The following is an 18,875-nucleotide window of genomic DNA, read 5'->3' as shown; positions in this document are numbered from 1 at the left end:
ATGCATTGTCTTCTACAGTACTGTATTGCCATGACTACATTGTCTTCTACAGTACTGTATTGCCATGACTACATTGCCTTCTACAGTACTGTATTGCCATGACTACATTGTCTTATACAGTACTGTATTGCCATGACTACATTGTCTTCTACAGTACTGTATTGCCATGACTACATTGTCTTCTACAGTACTGTATTGCCATGACTACATTGTCTTCTACAGTACTGTATTGCCATGACTACATTGCCTTCTACAGTACTGTATTGCCATGACTACATTGTCTTCTACAGTACTGTATTGCCATGACTACATTGTCTCCTACAGTACTGTATTACCATGAATGCATTGTCTTCTACAGTACTGTATTGCCATGACTACATTGTCTTCTACAGCACTGTATTGACATGACTGAATTGTCTTCTATAGTGCTGTATTGCCATGACTACATTGTCTTCTACAGTACTGTATTGCCATGACTACATTGTCTTCTACAGCACTGTATTGCCATGACTACATTATCTTCTACAGTACTGTATTGCCATGACTACATTGTCTTCTACAGTACTGTATTGCCATGACTACATTGTCTTCTACAGTACTGTATTGCCATGACTACATTGTCTTCTACAGTACTGTATTGCCATGACTACATTGTCTTCTACAGTACCGTATTGCCATGACTACATTGTCTTCTACAGTACTGTATTGCCATGACTACATTGTCTTCTACAGTACTGTATTGCCATGACTACATTGTCTTCTACAGTACTGTATTGCCATGACTACATTGTCTTCTACAGTACTGTATTGCCATGACTACATTGTCTTCTACAGCACTGTATTGCCATGACTACATTGTCTTCTACAGTACTGTATTGCCATGACTACATTGTCTTCTACAGCACTGTATTGCCATGACTACATTGTCTTCTACAGTACTGTATTGCCATGACTACATTGTCTTATACAGCACTGTATTGCCATGACTACATTATCTTCTACAGTACTGTATTGCCATGACTACATTGTCTTCTACAGTACTGTATTGCCATGACTACATTGTCTTCTACAGTACTGTATTGCCATGACTACATTGTCTTCTACAGTACTGTATTGCCATGACTACATTGTCTTCTACAGTACTGTATTGCCATGACTACATTGTCTTCTACAGTACTGTATTGCCATGACTACATTGTCTCCTACAGTACTGTATTGTCATGACTACATCGTCTGCCTCTCATCTGCATCTTAGAATAATTGTTTCCTTATATTGTTACAGTCTGTTCTTGGTGTGTGTGTGTGTGTGTGTGTGTGTGTGTGTGTGTGTGTGTGTGTGTGTGTGTGTGTGTGTGTGTGTGTGTGTGTGTGTGTGTGTGTGTGTGTGTGTGTGTGTACCTAGAAGAGGAGAGCTATGAGACTAGGGTCTCAGCAATTCAGCAGAATGTTGTTAGGCACCATGCATGTCTTATTCTATATCTCTCAGTGCCCCTTCCCCCCAACCAGCTCTGCTGGAAAACCAACCTGGCAACTGTAACTGACACATGTTATGTAGAACTGGCTACTCTGTTTTCTCTCACACAATATAAACATGTACGTCAACATAGTGCAGTGTCAGGTGTCCATCACCAAGGCCCATAGAGATAGTCTGTGGAGGTTAATATTCCTGATCTTGGTGACCTCTGCTGAGTTGTATAAGCTGTACACAAAGCTCTCTCACACAGGCACACATCCAAGCAGAGAACACCAGGATAAAAGTTAATTTCCTGATGCTTTTCTTTCTCTGTAATAACTCCAGTAATGAGAAGAAAAGTTTATATTTTACAGAGATAGATGGAGCATGACGTTTATTCACCGACCAGGGCACACACACACACACACACACACACACAAACACACACAACACACACACACACACACACACACACACACACACACACACACACACACACACACACACACACACACACACACACACACACACACTCAGTGTCACCGACACAGACACAAAACACACCCATTCTGAGCCAGAAACAGAGGTCTGGGGTGTCTCAGGGATGAGGTCATTCTGTCTGTCCCATCTCACTTCCTGTAGGCCCATTGATAGCTAGATGTGTGGCCTGATGGAGGGATTGGAGGATGGCCTGAATAAGGGCTTGGTCTGTTGAGAGTCTGCCTGATGGAGAGATTGGAAAATGGCCTGAATAAGGGCTTGGTCTGTTCAAAAACAGCATATAATTACAGCCAATCCCAGCCCTCTCCACATGGACCAGAGATGAAGAGCCCTACCCTCTCTTCTCGTCCGTCCACTAAAAGCCTCCACCACTGACCACCCCCTCGTCCCCCTACCAACCACGCCCAGTGACCAACCAGTAATTAGCCCTGGGTTAATGCACAGAAAAACACAAACACAAACACCACTCCAGTCCACACATGCGTGTCCTTGGGACACTCACCACACTACTTTGTTTGTGTGTGTGTGTCTCTGACGATGTGTGCTTGTCTGATTAGCATGACCACTCTAGTGTGTGGATAATGCAACCAGAGAGGAGAATGGCAGTTTCAAACTGTGACCTGGTGACCCCTGCCCTTTGAACCCTTTCCTGATCCATTCTCGTGATACATGGACATGGGTCCTCCTGGCCCTGAATCTGTGTTGGCAGGTCACCATGTGAGACATCTACAGACTCAGAGAGCAGCTCAGGATGGATGGCATGCTTGGTTTGATCAAAACCATTCATGTCTGCACTACACTGGACCAGCAGTCACAATAATACTTTTATAGAGGCAATTTACACTCTCTCTCTCTCTCTCTCTCTCTCTCTGTCTCTCACTTATTCTCACTTACATTCTCTCTTTCTCTCTCTCTCTCTCTCTCTCTCTCTCTCTCTCTCTCTCTCTCTCTCTCTCTCTCTCTCTCTCTCTCTCTCTCTCTCTCTCTCTCTCTCTCTCTCTCTCTCTCTCTCTCTCTCTCTCTCTCTCTCTCTCTCTCTCTCTCTCTCTCTCTCTCTCTCTCTCTCTCTCTCTCTCTCTCTCTCTCTCTCTCTCTCTCTCTCTCTCTCTCTCTCTCTCTCTCTCTCTCTCTCTTAACATGTGTTAACATTGCCAAAGCAAGTGAGGCAGATAATATATAAAGTGAATATATAAAGTGAAATAAACAATGACCTACATCTGTAGAACTGAGATGTGCTGATGGGCTGGGGACATGATGAGTCGCCTAGGCCCAAGGAAGACATCCTCTATTCACTGTAATCCACTCACTCATTCACAACGCTCCGGCTCCCTGCCTTCAAGAGGCAATCTCAGTAAAGAGTGATGTGCTGCTTTAATTGATGTAACGATAAACTTTGTTTTGTGTAACCTCCTTCTAAGAGGAGAACTGTGAAGTATCAGATGAGAGCTGGGGCTGAATTACATTAAAGACATTCCAGTGAACCCTCATCCATCCAGCCATCAACCAGGAACCTGGCATGGCAACATGATCCCAATATCAGCTTGCTTCTCCAGACAGATGTCAAACCCATTGTCACTCCCAGGCTGTTCAGCAAAGCTTTTCAGGAGCACAACCTGATCCCAGGGACTGGCCGTGTCACCAGCAGCCCCCTGTTCTCCTGCGTCATTCAGTCCCCCTTTCCTCCTCCCAGGAATGCACTCTACTCTTTCTTTCTTCTCTCCCTCCTTCTTTGTCTCTTCCATGCCTCTCTCTCATGCCCTGGACAGTCTGGAGAGGTGCACTGGGTTGTCCCTGACTCTGTGGAACTCTCTCTGCTGTAACAGATGTAGATTGTGACCCCTCTCTGTCCGGCTGTTGCACCCTGGAGAGGCTGGCTGTCTGTCTTTTTTTATTTAACCTTTAACCTGGGGCGGCAGGGTAGCCTAGTGGTTAGGGCGTTGGACTAGTAACCGAAGGGTTGCAAGTTCAAATCCCCGAGCTGACAAGGTACAGATCTGTCGTTCTGCCCCTGAACAGGCAGTTAACCCACTGTTCCTAGGCCGTCATAGAAAATAAGAATTTGTTCTTAACTAACTTGCCTAGTTAAATAAAGGTAAAAAAAAATAATATATATATATATATAACTAGGCAAGTCAGTTAAGAACTAATTATTATTTAAAATGACAACCTACCCCGGCCAAACCCTAACCCGGACAACGCTGAGCCCAATCACGGCCGGTTGTGATACCTCCTGGAATCGAACCAGGGTCTGTAGTGAAGCCTCTAGCACTGATATAAAGTGCCTTAGATCGCTGCGCCACTCAGGAGCCCTGGTCAGTGTCCTGTCTGGGCCCAGAAGAAAGGATATCAGGGAGTCAGGGCTAGAACATGAGACTGATTGAAGAGAGATACTGGATCTCTGTGAATGGACCAGGAGGAATATGTCAGAGAAAGAGAGGGTCCAGTGGTTGTGATCAGATTTCCCCACCAGAGTCTTTAGCAGGGGTCCCCAACAGGTCGATCGTGAGCTACCAGTAGCTAGCAGCCCACATATGAGCAGCTCGCCAAACAATTCTGAAAGTACATGCAATTTTCACATGTTCCACTGCAAACTGTCATTAAGAAAGCTCACAAACACTTCAAGCTCCCAGCTATTATCTAATCAACATAACATTGACATTATCCCAATTCCTGGTTAGCCCCTATTGGCTTAAGGATCGGACCCTTTTTTTTGACATACCCAAATCTAAAAAGCACATCTGCCAATACATTTCCAGCAGTATTGCCACTGTCTGTCTGTGTGGTGTGTGTGTTTGTTTATCACTCTGAGTGTAGCTAGTTGATGTGATAACCATCTTGTGGGTTGACAGGAACACACTCCTCAAATCCTTCTCAATTAAATGTTAACTCAAAGTAGGCTTACTGAGCAGAAGTACATCATGTAAGTACTGGAAATCATGTGTATCTAAGTATTATTTGATATTTGCTAACTTTGCCTTGACATGAGCAGCACCAGTACAAAACCATTGCTCGACCGGCACATTAGACAGCAAATTCCTCACTCACTAGATGGGAAATTAAAGGCGAAATACACTCAAAAATCTAAATGTGTTGGTTTTCTTCCAGGCCCACCCCAAAATGGTATCCTGGTTGATTTAAGCATAAACATCTAATTTCGTGATTTCTCTGTGAACAATTTTATTTTGAGAGTGAAGAACAAAACAATCTGAAACCAGGAAAAATAAAACACAGAAAACTGAATTTTGGAAAATATAAAAGAGCATTTTGGAGAAAACAATTACCATATATTATAGCCCCCCCTTAGAGTTGTTTATTAACCATTATTTTACCAGAGATATTGACAGAAAACAATTACCATATATTATAGCCCCCCTTAGAGTTGTTTATTAACCATTATTTTACCAGAGATATCGACAGAAAACAATTACCATATATTATAGCCCCCCTTAGAGTTGTTTATTAACCATTATTTTACCAGAGATATCGACAGAAAACAATTACCATATATTATAGCCCCCCCTTAGAGTTGTTTATTAACCATTATTTTACCAGAGATATCGACAGAAAACAATTACCATATATTATAGCCCCCCCCTTAGAGTTGTTTATTAACCATTATTTTACCAGAGATATCGACAGAAAACAATTAACATATATTAAAGCCCCCCCTTAGAGTTGTTTATTAACCATTATTTTACCAGAGATATTGACAGAAAACAATTACCATATATTATAGCCCCCCCTTAGAGTTGTTTATTAACCATTATTTTACCAGAGATATTGACAGAAAACAATTACCATATATTATAGCCCCCCTTAGAGTTGTTTATTAACCATTATTTTACTAGAGATATCGACAGAAAACAATTACCATATATTATAGCCCCCCTTAGAGTTGTTTATTAACCATTATTTTACCAGAGATATTGACAGAAAACACTACTTCCTCTCTAGAAAAAAATGACTAGCTCACAGCATGTTTCATTTAAAGTAGCTCTCATGCCAGAAAGGTTGGAGACCCCTGGTCAAGAGAGGGTTTGCTTCTGTCTAGGTTTAAACAGATGGTACACAAGCAGTGCAGTCCAGGGCCTTCTAAATGGCACGTTCAGCCAACAATAATGAACAACGCTCATTGGTGAAACATGTTATCTCTCTATTGGGGGTTGGGTTGGGTGGGTAACACAGGCACCTGCTGGTACACTAATTGAGGAGGATAGGCTCATAGTAATGGCTGGAATGGTATCAATAGACTGGTTCCAATCACATCAAACACATGGCTTTAGGCTGGGTTTCTGTTGAAGCACTCTGTGACATCTGCTGATGTAAAAAGGGTTTTATAAATGCATTTGATTAGATTTGAGGGCATTCCATTCACTCCATTCCAGCTATTATTATGAACAGTTCTCCCCTCACCAGCCTCCTGTGGTGTGTACAGTCATTTCAGTACCTCAGTAGCACTTTAACACACTGTTCCTCATTACCCCCGTAGAGAAAACCCCTCACACTGCCCATTAATGAACCAAACTAGTCAAACTAGAGCCAATCATAGATGAGACTTCCCAATTATATACCGAGTCTATACAACCCCCACCTATCAACCTACTCAGACATGGCCACCCCTCCTACACATCACATTTAAATAATCTACCCACGTGAGTCGCAATATGTCTGGAAAAATTCAACCCAGCAATTCATTATAGAGAGAGCTGCTATTTAAAACAGAATTACCATTTCAATGAGCTCGCTATACAGCGCAGAGACGCAGACTTTTCAGATAGTAATTGGCTCCATTAAGTAAAGAGGAATTCTTATTGAATGTGAGTTTGTGAATGTGAATGCAAGGTATCTCTCTGTGTATCAACACCTAAGGATTTACCCCATTTAGAGAACCATGCTTTCCGGTAATTTGATATACCCGGTTATGCTACTCTCGCCTTCTCAATGTCTACGTTGGTTAATTATTTAGAGTTTTTTTGTTGAGAGGACAATCAATCCATTAGTATTTAGTCGTGAGTAGTATGCTTTGCCTATAGAAGAGAGGGTTGTGCCATTCAGATGGCTCCTGTCACTCAATACAGATTTCCTAGGGTATATGAAATGAAGGATGGGCTAGTAACAGTTCAGTAGGACTCATCAAAGTGGAGGCACAATGTTCCTCTGTAGATGACACACATCCCTTCATCCCGAGTGGTGCAGCGGTATAAGGCACTGCATCTCAGTGCGAGAGGCGTCACTACAGACCCTGGTTTGAATCCAGACTGTAACTCAACCGTCTGTGGTTGGGAGTCCCATAGGGCAGAGCACAATTGACCCGGGTTTGGCCGGTGAAGGCCGTCATTGTAAATAAGAATTTGTTCTTAACTGACTCGCCTAGTTAAATAAAGGTTAAATAATAATTGTAATAAATAAATGAATCACTGAAAAACACCATTGACTGACTGAACACACCCCTCTAGAGAGTTGATGGCTGTATCTATGTGAGACACACAACACATGTAGTGGACAAGCTCATTCAATATGCATGTTAAACATACAGTATTAAACTGCCTCCCAACGATCTCATTGAGAAAATCATCTAAATGTTTTTGATGAACTGAAACCATGTGTTCCGGATCTGTGGTAATGAGATCCCATGAGTTCATACATATTCTAATTCCAAGGTCTTTGTCATACAGACACAGCTGCTGGAAGACACAGAATACTGTAAATCTGTGTCTAAACTAGAACTGTGTGAGAGATACAATGGAGGCTGTGCTGTAAGTGTACAGTAATTTGAATACAAGACAACGTGGTACTGTATGGCTCCTAATCCACATGTCACCTCAGTGTTGACCTATAGACTATACAAGCCTTGTCTATAGACCTATCGACTAGATCAATCCAGCTCAACTTCAGAACAGAAGAATAAAACCTGATCAAATGGTTTGACGGAAGGGAGGGGTGTAGAATAGAAGACATTAGTGTTGTGTGTCCTGCTGTACTGTCCAGACAAGCTTGTACAGGCCCTACCAGAGTAAGGAAGATATTACAGTATCACACATACATTATTTATGTACAGGCCCTACCAGAGTAAGGAAGATATTACAGTAATCACACATACCTTATTTATGTACAGGCCCTACCAGAGTAAGGAAGATATTACAGTAATCATACATACGTTATTTATGTACAGGCCCTACCAGAGTAAGGAAGATATTACAGTAATCATACATACGTTATTTATGTACAGGCCCTACCAGAGTAAGGAAGATATTACAGTAATCACACATACATTATTTATGTACAGGCCCTACCAGAGTAAGGAAGATATTACAGTAATCACACATACGTTATTTATGTACAGGCCCTACCAGAGTAAGGAAGATATTACAGTAATCACACATACATTATTTATGTACAGGCCCTACCAGAGTAAGGAAGATATTACAGTAATCATACATACGTTATTTATGTACAGGCCCTACCAGAGTAAGGAAGATATTACAGTAATCACACATACATTACTTATGTACAGGCCCTACCAGAGTAAGGAAGATATTACAGTAATCACACATACGTTATTTATGTACAGGCCCTACCAGAGTAAGGAAGATATTACAGTAATCATACATACGTTATTTATGTACAGGCCCTACCAGAGTAAGGAAGATATTACAGTAATCACACATACATTATTTATGTACAGGCCCTACCAGAGTAAGGAAGATATTACAGTAATCACACATACATTACTTATGTACAGGCCCTACCAGAGTAAGGAAGATATTACAGTAATCATACATACGTTATTTATGTACAGGCCCTACCAGAGTAAGGAAGATATTACAGTAATCATACATACGTTATTTATGTACAGGCCCTACCAGAGTAAGGAAGATATTACAGTAATCATACATACGTTATTTATGTACAGGCCCTACCAGAGTAAGGAAGATATTACAGTAATCACACATACATTACTTATGTACAGGCCCTACCAGAGTAAGGAAGATATTACAGTAATCACACATACCTTATTTATGTACAGGCCCTACCAGAGTAAGGAAGATATTACAGTAATCACACATACATTATTTATGTACAGGCCCTACCAGAGTAAGGAAGATATTACAGTAATCACACATACATTACTTATGTACAGGCCCTACCAGAGTAAGGAAGATATTACAGTAATCATACATACGTTATTTATGTACAGGCCCTACCAGAGTAAGGAAGATATTACAGTAATCATACATATGTTATTTATGTACAGGCCCTACCAGAGTAAGGAAGATATTACAGTAATCACACATACATTACTTATGTACAGGCCCTACCAGAGTAAGGAAGATATTACAGTAATCATACATACATACGTTATTTATGTACAGGCCCTACCAGAGTAAGGAAGATATTACAGTAATCACACATACATTATTTATGTACAGGCCCTACCAGAGTAAGGAAGATATTACAGTAATCATACATACGTTATTTATGTACAGGCCCTACCAGAGTAAGGAAGATATTACAGTAATCACACATACATTATTTATGTACAGGCCCTACCAGAGTAAGGAAGATATATTACAGTAATCACACATACGTTATTTATGTACAGGCCCTACCAGAGTAAGGAAGATATTACAGTAATCATACATACGTTATTTATGTACAGGCCCTACCAGAGTAAGGAAGATATTACAGTAATCACACATACATTATTTATGTACAGGCCCTACCAGAGTAAGGAAGATATTACAGTAATCATACATACGTTATTTATGTACAGGCCCTACCAGAGTAAGGAAGATATTACAGTAATCATACATACGTTATTTATGTACAGGCCCTACCAGAGTAAGGAAGATATTACAGTAATCACACATACGTTATTTATGTACAGGCCCTACCAGAGTAACAAAGATATTACAGTAATCATACATACGTTATTTATGTACAGGCCCTACCAGAGTAACAAAGATATTACGGTAATCACACATACCTTATTTATGTACAGGCCCTACCAGAGTAAGGAAGATATTACAGTAATCACACATACATTATTTATGTACAGGCCCTACCAGAGTAACAAAGATATTATGGTAATCACACATACCTTATTTATGTACAGGCCCTACCAGAGTAAGGAAGATATTACAGTAATCACACATACATTATTTATGTACAGGCCCTACCAGAGTAACAAAGATATTACGGTAATCACACATACCTTATTTATGTACAGGCCCTACCAGAGTAACAAAGATATTACGGTAATCACACATACCTTATTTATGTACAGGCCCTACCAGAGTAAGGAAGATATTACAGTAATCACACATACCTTATTTATGTACAGGCCCTACCAGAGTAACAAAGATATTACGGTAATCACACATACCTTATTTATGTACAGGCCCTACCAGAGTAAGGAAGATATTACAGTAATCACACATACCTTATTTATGTACAGGCCCTACCAGAGTAAGGAAGATATTACAGTAATCACACATACATTATTTATGTACAGGCCCTACCAGAGTAAGGAAGATATTACAGTAATCACACAAACAGTGTGACCTTCATGGAAGCCTCAGTCTGAAGTGGGTGTCAAACCAGTCTGTTCTCCCTCTGGTTTAAACAATGGTAATGATACTGCTGTTCTGTATGAGACATTGTGCTTGAGGGGGTGATGAAATGGAGATCCCCCTCCTGCTGACTGTTCACTCACCTATCTATACATGGACACTGTGGGCAGTGGATTGAGGCCCTTAACAGTTTAGCCTAAATAACTGTACCCTTTCACCCTTTATCTCTGACTGCAGCAGCCAACACCTCGAGTGACGTAAATAAGCTGTAGGGAGGCTGGGCTCGGTTATAAATCTGACCAGTGTCTGCTCACCTAGTGATGGATGGAAAAGGTAAAGGAGTCATTGAAACACTGGGGGCTACCAAGAGATGCCCCATCACATCGCCTATCTGTATTCATTATGCCCAATGGCATGTAATGGGTTGTGTGTGGCATTTGTCTGTGTTTGTGTGTCTGTGTGTCCTAAAATGAATGATGGCAGTAAACCTATTACCTGTGTGGAATGGCGTCCCAATTATGACAGTCTCCTTCAGCAGGCAGCCTTGCAAAACCAGGAACCATGACATTGATTGGCCACACACCTGGCCCTCGTTTGCGACTCCATTCAGATTGACCCTATCCATTAGACTCAAGGTTACTGGGCCTCAAGGATGTTCCATTCAGCAGAGAGGAGACAGAGTATAAGTCTCCCTCTGTCATCCAGAAGCCAGATATTTCTACAATATCATCACAGACATACAGACAGACAGACAGACAGACAGACAGACAGACAGACAGACAGACAGACAGACAGACAGACAGACAGACAGACAGACAGACAGACAGACAGACAACCTGAATGGATAGGGTTTTATCTATTCTGGTGTGGAGATGAGGAATAGGCCTTTCTGCCTCTCTAGGAAGTGTTGCAGTGCAAACAGAACTCCATGCATCCTAAATGTAGCTGCTGTGACTGTGAACTGAGACATGCTTGGATGCCACTAGATACATGAAGGATGTTTTATAGTGGGGTGTCGTGGATATTCATATTCACACAGGGTAGGGTGTGGAGGTGTTGTTGAGCCAAGGGCCGGGTGATGACACTTATAGGAGCGTCTAGAAATGGTTCATCATCTCTAGCGCCGAAACCATGACATGAGGGAGATTTCTATGCCATGCTTCCTAGATCCACATGTAAACCATCAGGATCCCTGCTGCTCTGAGAACACAACCTAGAGCTTAGTTCTCAGGACAACTCCATCCCTCTACCTCTCCTCTGTGCTGGTCTCTCCACTGCTCCAGTGACTCCCTCAAGTCTCACCTAATGAGCTCAGTTCAGTTTTCATCTACTGGTCAGACAGGCAGTGTAGGGGACATCAGGGGTGTCTGTCTCACTCCGTCACAGCTCCAGCCGGGAAATAAAAGCCTATCTGTGTTCCGCTGTTGACCTCCATCTCTCAGTGGTCAAATCTCTGGGGTCCCTTCCCTCTCCCCTTCTCTCTCCCCTTCTCTCCTCTTCTCTCTCCCCTTCTCTCCTCTTCTCTCCTCTTCTCTCCCCTTCTCTCCCCCTCTCTCTCACCTTCTCTCCTCTTCTCTCCTCTTCTCTCCCCTTCTCTCCCCCTCTCTCCCCTTCTCTCTCCCCTTCTCTCCTCTTCTCTCCTCTTCTCTCCTCTTCTCTCCCCTTCTCTCCCCCTCTCTCTCCCCTTCCCTCTCCCCTTCTCTCTCCCCTTCTCTCTCCCCTTCCCTCTCCCCTTCCCTCTCCCCTTCTCTCTCCCCTTCTCTCTCCCCTTCTCTCTCCCCTTCTCTCCTCTTCTCTCCCCTTCTCTCCCCCTCTCTCCCTTCTCTCCCCTTCTCTCCCCCTCTCTCCCCTCTCTCCCCTTCTCTCCCCTTCTCTCCCCCTCTCTCCCCTTCTCTCCCCCTCTCTCCCCTTCTCTCCCCCTCTCTCCCCCTCTGTACGGTAGCTGTGTGAGACTGGGCTGATAATATTACCTCTCTCTCAGAGGACTGCCTCACAGGGAACGGTATGACAACACAGTCTGGCTAAATTGTACACAGATGGCTTGTATCATTGGTCGTTTTTTAGAGACCAGCAAATGTTAGGTTCTTTTTCTTTGGTTTCTGGATCTTGGCTTCTCCTCAGCTGCTTGTTAGACAGACTCCAGAGACAGTTTGAGCCCCACCTCAGTTAGTGTAAGTCAAGTGGCGTTAATTACTATACTTCAACAATGAGGCTTTCGGCTACTTACTGTTCTTACTACACTTAGCTAACAACAGCGTTGCACTTACTATTCTAGCTGCTAAGCCATGTACAGTAGAAGACATTTTCACATAAAAAAGGGAATATACAAAATAATGTAAAAAAAGGCATCAGTGGCACATGACTGTAAAGAAAGGCATCAGTGGCACATGACTGTAAAGAAAGGTATCAGTGGCACATGACTGTAAAGAAAGGCATCAGTGGCACATGACTGTAAAGAAAGGCATCAGTGGCACATGACTGTAAAGAAAGGCATCAGTGGCACATGACTGTAAAGAAAGGCATCAGTGGCACATGACTGTAAAGAAAGGCATCAGTGGCACATGACTGTAAAGAAAGGCATCAGTGGCACATGACTGTAAAGAAAGGCATCAGTGGCACATGACTGTAAAGAAAGGCATCAGTGGCACATGACTGTAAAGAAAGGCATCAGTGGCACATGACTGTAAAGAAAGGCATCAGTGGCACATGACTGTAAAGAAAGGCATCAGTGGCACATGACTGTAAAGAAAGGCATCAGTGGCACATGACTGTAAAGAAAGGCATCAGTGGCACATGACTGTAAAGAAAGGCATCAGTGGCACATGACTGTAAAGAAAGGCATCAGTGGCACATGACTGTAAAGAAAGGTATCAGTGGCACATGACTGTAAAGAAAGGCATCAGTGGCACATGACTGTAAAGAAAGGTATCAGTGGCACATGACTGTAAAGAAAGGTATCAGTGGCACATGACTGTAAAGAAAGGCATCAGTGGCACATGACTGTAAAGAAAGGCATCAGTGGCACATGACTGTAAAGAAAGGCATCAGTGGCACATGACTGTAAAGAAAGGCATCAGTGGCACATGACTGTAAAGAAAGGTATCAGTGGCACATGACTGTAAAGAAAGGCATCAGTGGCACATGACTGTAAAGAAAGGCATCAGTGGCACATGACTGTAAAGAAAGGCATCAGTGGCACATGACTGTAAAGAAAGGTATCAGTGGCACATGACTGTAAAGAAAGGCATCAGTGGCACATGACTGTAAAGAAAGGCATCAGTGGCACATGACTGTAAAGAAAGGCATCAGTGGCACATGACTGTAAAGAAAGCCAACAATCTGTCTCAATGGGTGACAGTCTGTGGTAGGCCAACCATGACGGAAGGAAATCAGACTGGTGTACATGCAACACACACACACGGAATGTGACACGGAATGCGACTGAGCTGTGTGTGTGGTTGTATGGTATGTGTGAGCCGGGCCACACAGAGTGGTGGCTATGACTGAGCAAGGCTGTATAGCATAGTGTGGTTGGAACCTCAGCCCAGCTCTCCTGTCTCTTGTTTTGCATTCTTCATAATTAGAAGCGACCCAAGCTCGCCAGGCATTCCTAATACAGGTGTTCTACACTGGCAGCTGAAACCATCGCTCAGTCTAGAGCCAATGGGTCATTCCCAAAGGTCAACAGGATGGTTCCTTTACTGCAGGCTACTAGCCAGATTTCTCCCTCTCCTTCCTTCTCTCCCTCCCTCCATCTCTCTCCTTGGACCCTGACAGCCAGGGCTAGGTCTGTGTTCTGGTTACACCTCCACCATCCCTCCTGTTTTCTTTCCCTCCCTTCGTTCTGTGAGGTGACGGATGACTCCTGTGCTCCCCATAGTGGAGAAGACCAATGTGGAGCATGCATTATTAAGGGCCATGGTGGGGGTCGATGCCCGGAATATTTTGTTATCGAACCCCATAATGAATCATTCCAGGGAGGCCTCCCCTGACCTCCATGCATTAGAGGTGGGAGCTACAGAGGTGTCTTTCTTTCTGCAGGAGGTTGGCTGCACAGGAAGGAGATGAAGTAGCTTGGGATATGCCAATGTATTGAGAATAAAAAACACATATCATGCTTGGTTTTATAATGATATTTACTATGTGTCTGTGTGAGAGCGTGGAGCAGGGTGAGTCCCGTCTGTCTGGGATAGTGTATTCCCTTTGATCCAGCGGTCAAATTAAGCACCATGGGCTGATCCTGGCTGGGTTGGGAAGTGTTGGGAATGCAGCGGGGTGCCGGAGAGACCAGTGAGGGGGTTGGGAGACAGCATGCAATTTTCCATTGTGATCACCATAGTCCATTGTGAGCACCATAGCTTAACACTGAGCCAATTAGATTGGGAGCAGCATGGAGTAAGGGAGAGAACCATGCCACAGGCCTGGTATACCACCAACATAGAGGCAGGCAGGCAGACAGGCAGGCAGGGATGCAGGCAGGCAGGCAGGCAGGGATGCAGGCAGGGATGCAGGCAGGGATGCAGACAGACAGACAGACAGACAGACAGACAGACAGACAGACAGACAGACAGACAGACAGACAGACAGACAGACAGGAAAAAGAGAGCGACAGAGACTGGGAGAGATGGAGAGATAATGGGTAGGGGTCACACCCCGTCTCACTACTGCACAGCCAGCCACATCACCAAGCCTCATGTCAACAGCATTACTAATGACCACCCTCTGACATCCAAATCAATCCTCCCCATTGGTAGTCGGGAGAGACTATTTCTCGAGTTGAAGGACAGATACTGTATATATATATATATATATATCATAGTGTACAACTAGTATTGTCTGACAAGCTGTGTCGACAGTGAGCTTAAAGGACTGATGATGATTGTAACCTTGAATAATACAAACCATCCCAGAAACCCGGGCTGAATTACACTTAATGAGATATTACATAATAAAGAATGAAATGTATCCATCCTAAAATATCTCCCTATGCCTTTGCCAATGTTGGTGAGGTTTACAGTTCTTTACTGTGGGGTTGAATATATGTCATTTTCCACTGAGCTGGAGTCAAGTCAACCTCTCCCTCTGAAGCTCTTCATCCCCTCTGAAGTGACACAGAGAATTGGTGTTGTAATACAAGCCTTCTGGGGCATCAGATAAAATATAGCTCCCTGTTAAAATACGGATGGAGGAGCAATTATGAATCCTCCTTCCAAATGATCTACTTATATATATTGTTTCTACTTGGCTTTCTCACCTCAACTAATTGTTCAGAGAATACAATTAAAACAAACAAGTCCTTAGTCATTCATCTGCCTGAGAATACAATTAAAACAAGCAAGTCCTTAGTCATTCATCTGCCTGAGAATACAATTAAACAAACAAGTCCTTAGTCATTCATCTGCCTGAGAATACAATTAAAACAAGCAAGTCCTTAGTCATTCATCTGCCTGAGAATACAATTAAAACAAACAAGTCCTTAGTCATTCATCTGCCTGAGAATACAATTAAAACAAGCAAGTCCTTAGTCATTCATCTGCCTGAGAATACAATTAAACAAACAAGTCCTTAGTCATTCATCTGCCTGAGAATACAATTAAAACAAGCAAGTCCTTAGTCATTCATCTGCCTGAGAATACAATTAAAACAAACAAGTCCTTAGTCATTCATCTGCCTGAGAATACAATTAAAACAAGCAAGTCCTTAGTCATTCATCTGCCTGAGAATACAATTAAAACAAACAAGTCCTTAGTCATTCATCTGCCTGAGAATACAATTAAAACAAACAAGTCCTTAGTCATTCATCTGCCTGAGAATACAATTAAAACAAACAAGTCCTTAGTCATTCATCTGCCTGAGAATACAATTAAAACAAGCAAGTCCTTAGTCATTCATCTGCCTGAGAATACAATTAAAACAAACAAGTCCTTAGTCATTCATCTGCCTGAGAATACAATTAGAACAAACAAGTCCTTAGTCATTCATCTGCCTGAGAATACAATTAAAACAAGCAAGTCCTTAGTCATTCATCTGCCTGAGAATACAATTAAAACAAACAAGTCCTTAGTCATTCATCTGCCTGAGAATACAATTAAAACAAACAAGTCCTTAGTCATTCATCTGCCTGAGAATACAATTAGAACAAACAAGTCCTTAGTCATTCATCTGCCTGAGAATACAATTAAAACAAGCAAGTCCTTAGTCATTCATCTGCCTGAGAATACAATTAAAACAAACAAGTCCTTAGTCATTCATCTGCCTGAGAATACAATTAAAACAAGCAAGTCCTTAGTCATTCATCTGCCTGAGAATACAATTAAAACAAACAGGTCCTTAGTCATTCATCTGCCTGAGAATACAATTAAAACAAACAAGTCCTTAGTCATTCATCTGCCTGAGAATACAATTAGAACAAACAAGTCCTTAGTCATTCATCTGCCTGAGAATACAATTAAAACTAACAAGTCCTTAGTCATTCATCTGCCTGAGAATACAATTAAAACAAACAAGTCCTTAGTCATTCATCTGCCTGAGAATACAATTAAAACAAACAAGTCCTTAGTCATTCATCTGCCTGAGAATACAATTAAAACAAACAAGTCCTTAGTCATTCATCTGCCTGAGAATACAATTAAAACAAACAAGTCCTTAGTCATTCATCTGCCTGAGAATACAATTAAAACAAGCAAGTCCTTAGTCATTCATCTGCCTGAGAATACAATTAAAACAAGCAAGTCCTTAGTCATTCATCTGCCTGAGAATACAATTAAAACAAACAAGTCCTTAGTCATTCATCTGCCTGAGAATACAATTAAAACAAGCAAGTCCTTAGTCATTCATCTGCCTGAGAATACAATTAAAACAAACAAGTCCTTAGTCATTCATCTGCCTGAGAATACAATTAAAACAAGCAAGTCCTTAGTCATTCATCTGCCTGAGAATACAATTAAAACAAGCAAGTCCTTAGTCATTCATCTGCCTGAGAATACAATTAAAACAAACAAGTCCTTAGTCATTCATCTGCCTGAGAATACAATTAAAACAAACAAGTCCTTAGTCATTCATCTGCCTGAGAATACAATTAAACAAACAAGTCCTTAGTCATTCATCTGCCTGAGAATACAATTAAAACAAACAGGTCCTTAGTCATTCATCTGCCTGAGAATACAATTAAAACAAACAGGTCCTTAGTCATTCATCCGCAAGACAATAAGAACAGAAAGCCTCCAAGTTCCCAAGCAATGTAACACTTCAGTTCCCGGAAGAACCACAAACTTCAAATGAAAGTGGTTCATATTTGTAGTGATCCACACCTGTACCACACCCTAACTATCATCACCATCCTCATCGTCTGATGAATCTCTTCAACCCTACAGTATCTGTTTCGAAATAATAAAGACTAGGCCTATTTCAATAACTCTAGGAATGTCTGGTGCCTTTTTAATGTCTCATTTAAGTCAATACAAAATTGAAGGGTTTCTGATAGAAAGTGCACCAGGTTGCCCAGCCAAGACTCGTGAAAACAGTGGATTCTCTGGTTTCAGTCTGGCTGTATAATTGATGTCTACCACAGGAATGGAGACATGGCTCTGTGCACAGACAGAGCACCATGCTCTTTCCCACCCGTCAATAGATGGGCCTACCGCTCGGGTCGGAATTCTGTCTGCGCCAAAGCCAGTCCAGGACACCGCTCCAGTCTATGGAGGAACTACACAACAGAGCTGATTGCTATGAAAACCACAGCATTCCCTCCTCCAACCTGGCCGACAGATAGCATCTGCTCTCAGGGCTCAGAGGGACATGCCCAATCAGCATCAAAGACCCAGCCTGCAGTTCTGTCCTCCAGGAATGCTCCTCTCCTCTCCGATAAAAGAAAACAATGAGGAAACATTTAGGAAACATGGCGACCATGCAGGATATTAAAGAGCTCAGTCTCCCAGCCGCACAGTATTACAGCTGGTTAGCAGTACAAAGGCCCAAAGCAAGCCAATAATTACTCACAGTTCCACTTCACACGCTAAACTGTAAACTCTGACCTCTGTTCACCACCACTTCCTGTGTCCGTATTGAGGTTCGTGTCGCAGACGGCCAATGATCAAAGAGCAGCCGGGAAGTATAATGGGTCTTTGTCCTCTAATACATCATCATTTTGAGGTAACCAGGCTGAGGTCAAAGGTGCTCTGCTGTGGCCTGGGAAGGGCCTTGGTGCTTGATCAGTGATCAAAGGCTATCAAGCATCTTCAATGTTAGAGGGAGGCTCAGCTAGGGGAGGAGGGGTGAGAGGACTGGTTGGCTATGTAGGGGGGCAGTGCAATTTACATAATGTCCGGGGGGGATTAACAGACAATGAG

General features: G+C 42.5%; 1 protein-coding gene and 1 long non-coding RNA gene across 4 annotated transcripts in view; one reads left to right on the top strand and one right to left on the bottom strand.

Moving 5' to 3' along the window:
• The window catches only part of robo1 (roundabout, axon guidance receptor, homolog 1 (Drosophila)), a 476,268-nt gene that overhangs the window by 195,034 nt on the left and 262,359 nt on the right, over positions 1–18,875 (bottom strand). The window lies entirely within an intron of this gene.
• Positions 12,808–13,933, top strand: LOC127908754 (uncharacterized). Its single transcript, XR_008068344.1, has 3 exons — positions 12,808–13,394; positions 13,511–13,626; positions 13,772–13,933. It is a non-coding gene; the product is annotated as an uncharacterized LOC127908754 (long non-coding RNA).

Source organism: Oncorhynchus keta, chromosome 18 (genome assembly GCF_023373465.1).
Source record: "Oncorhynchus keta strain PuntledgeMale-10-30-2019 chromosome 18, Oket_V2, whole genome shotgun sequence".
In the NCBI taxonomy this organism is placed as follows: Eukaryota; Metazoa; Chordata; class Actinopteri; order Salmoniformes; family Salmonidae; genus Oncorhynchus; species Oncorhynchus keta.
The sequence above is the reverse complement of the archived record's forward strand: the minus strand, read 5'-3'. Positions and strand labels throughout refer to the sequence as shown.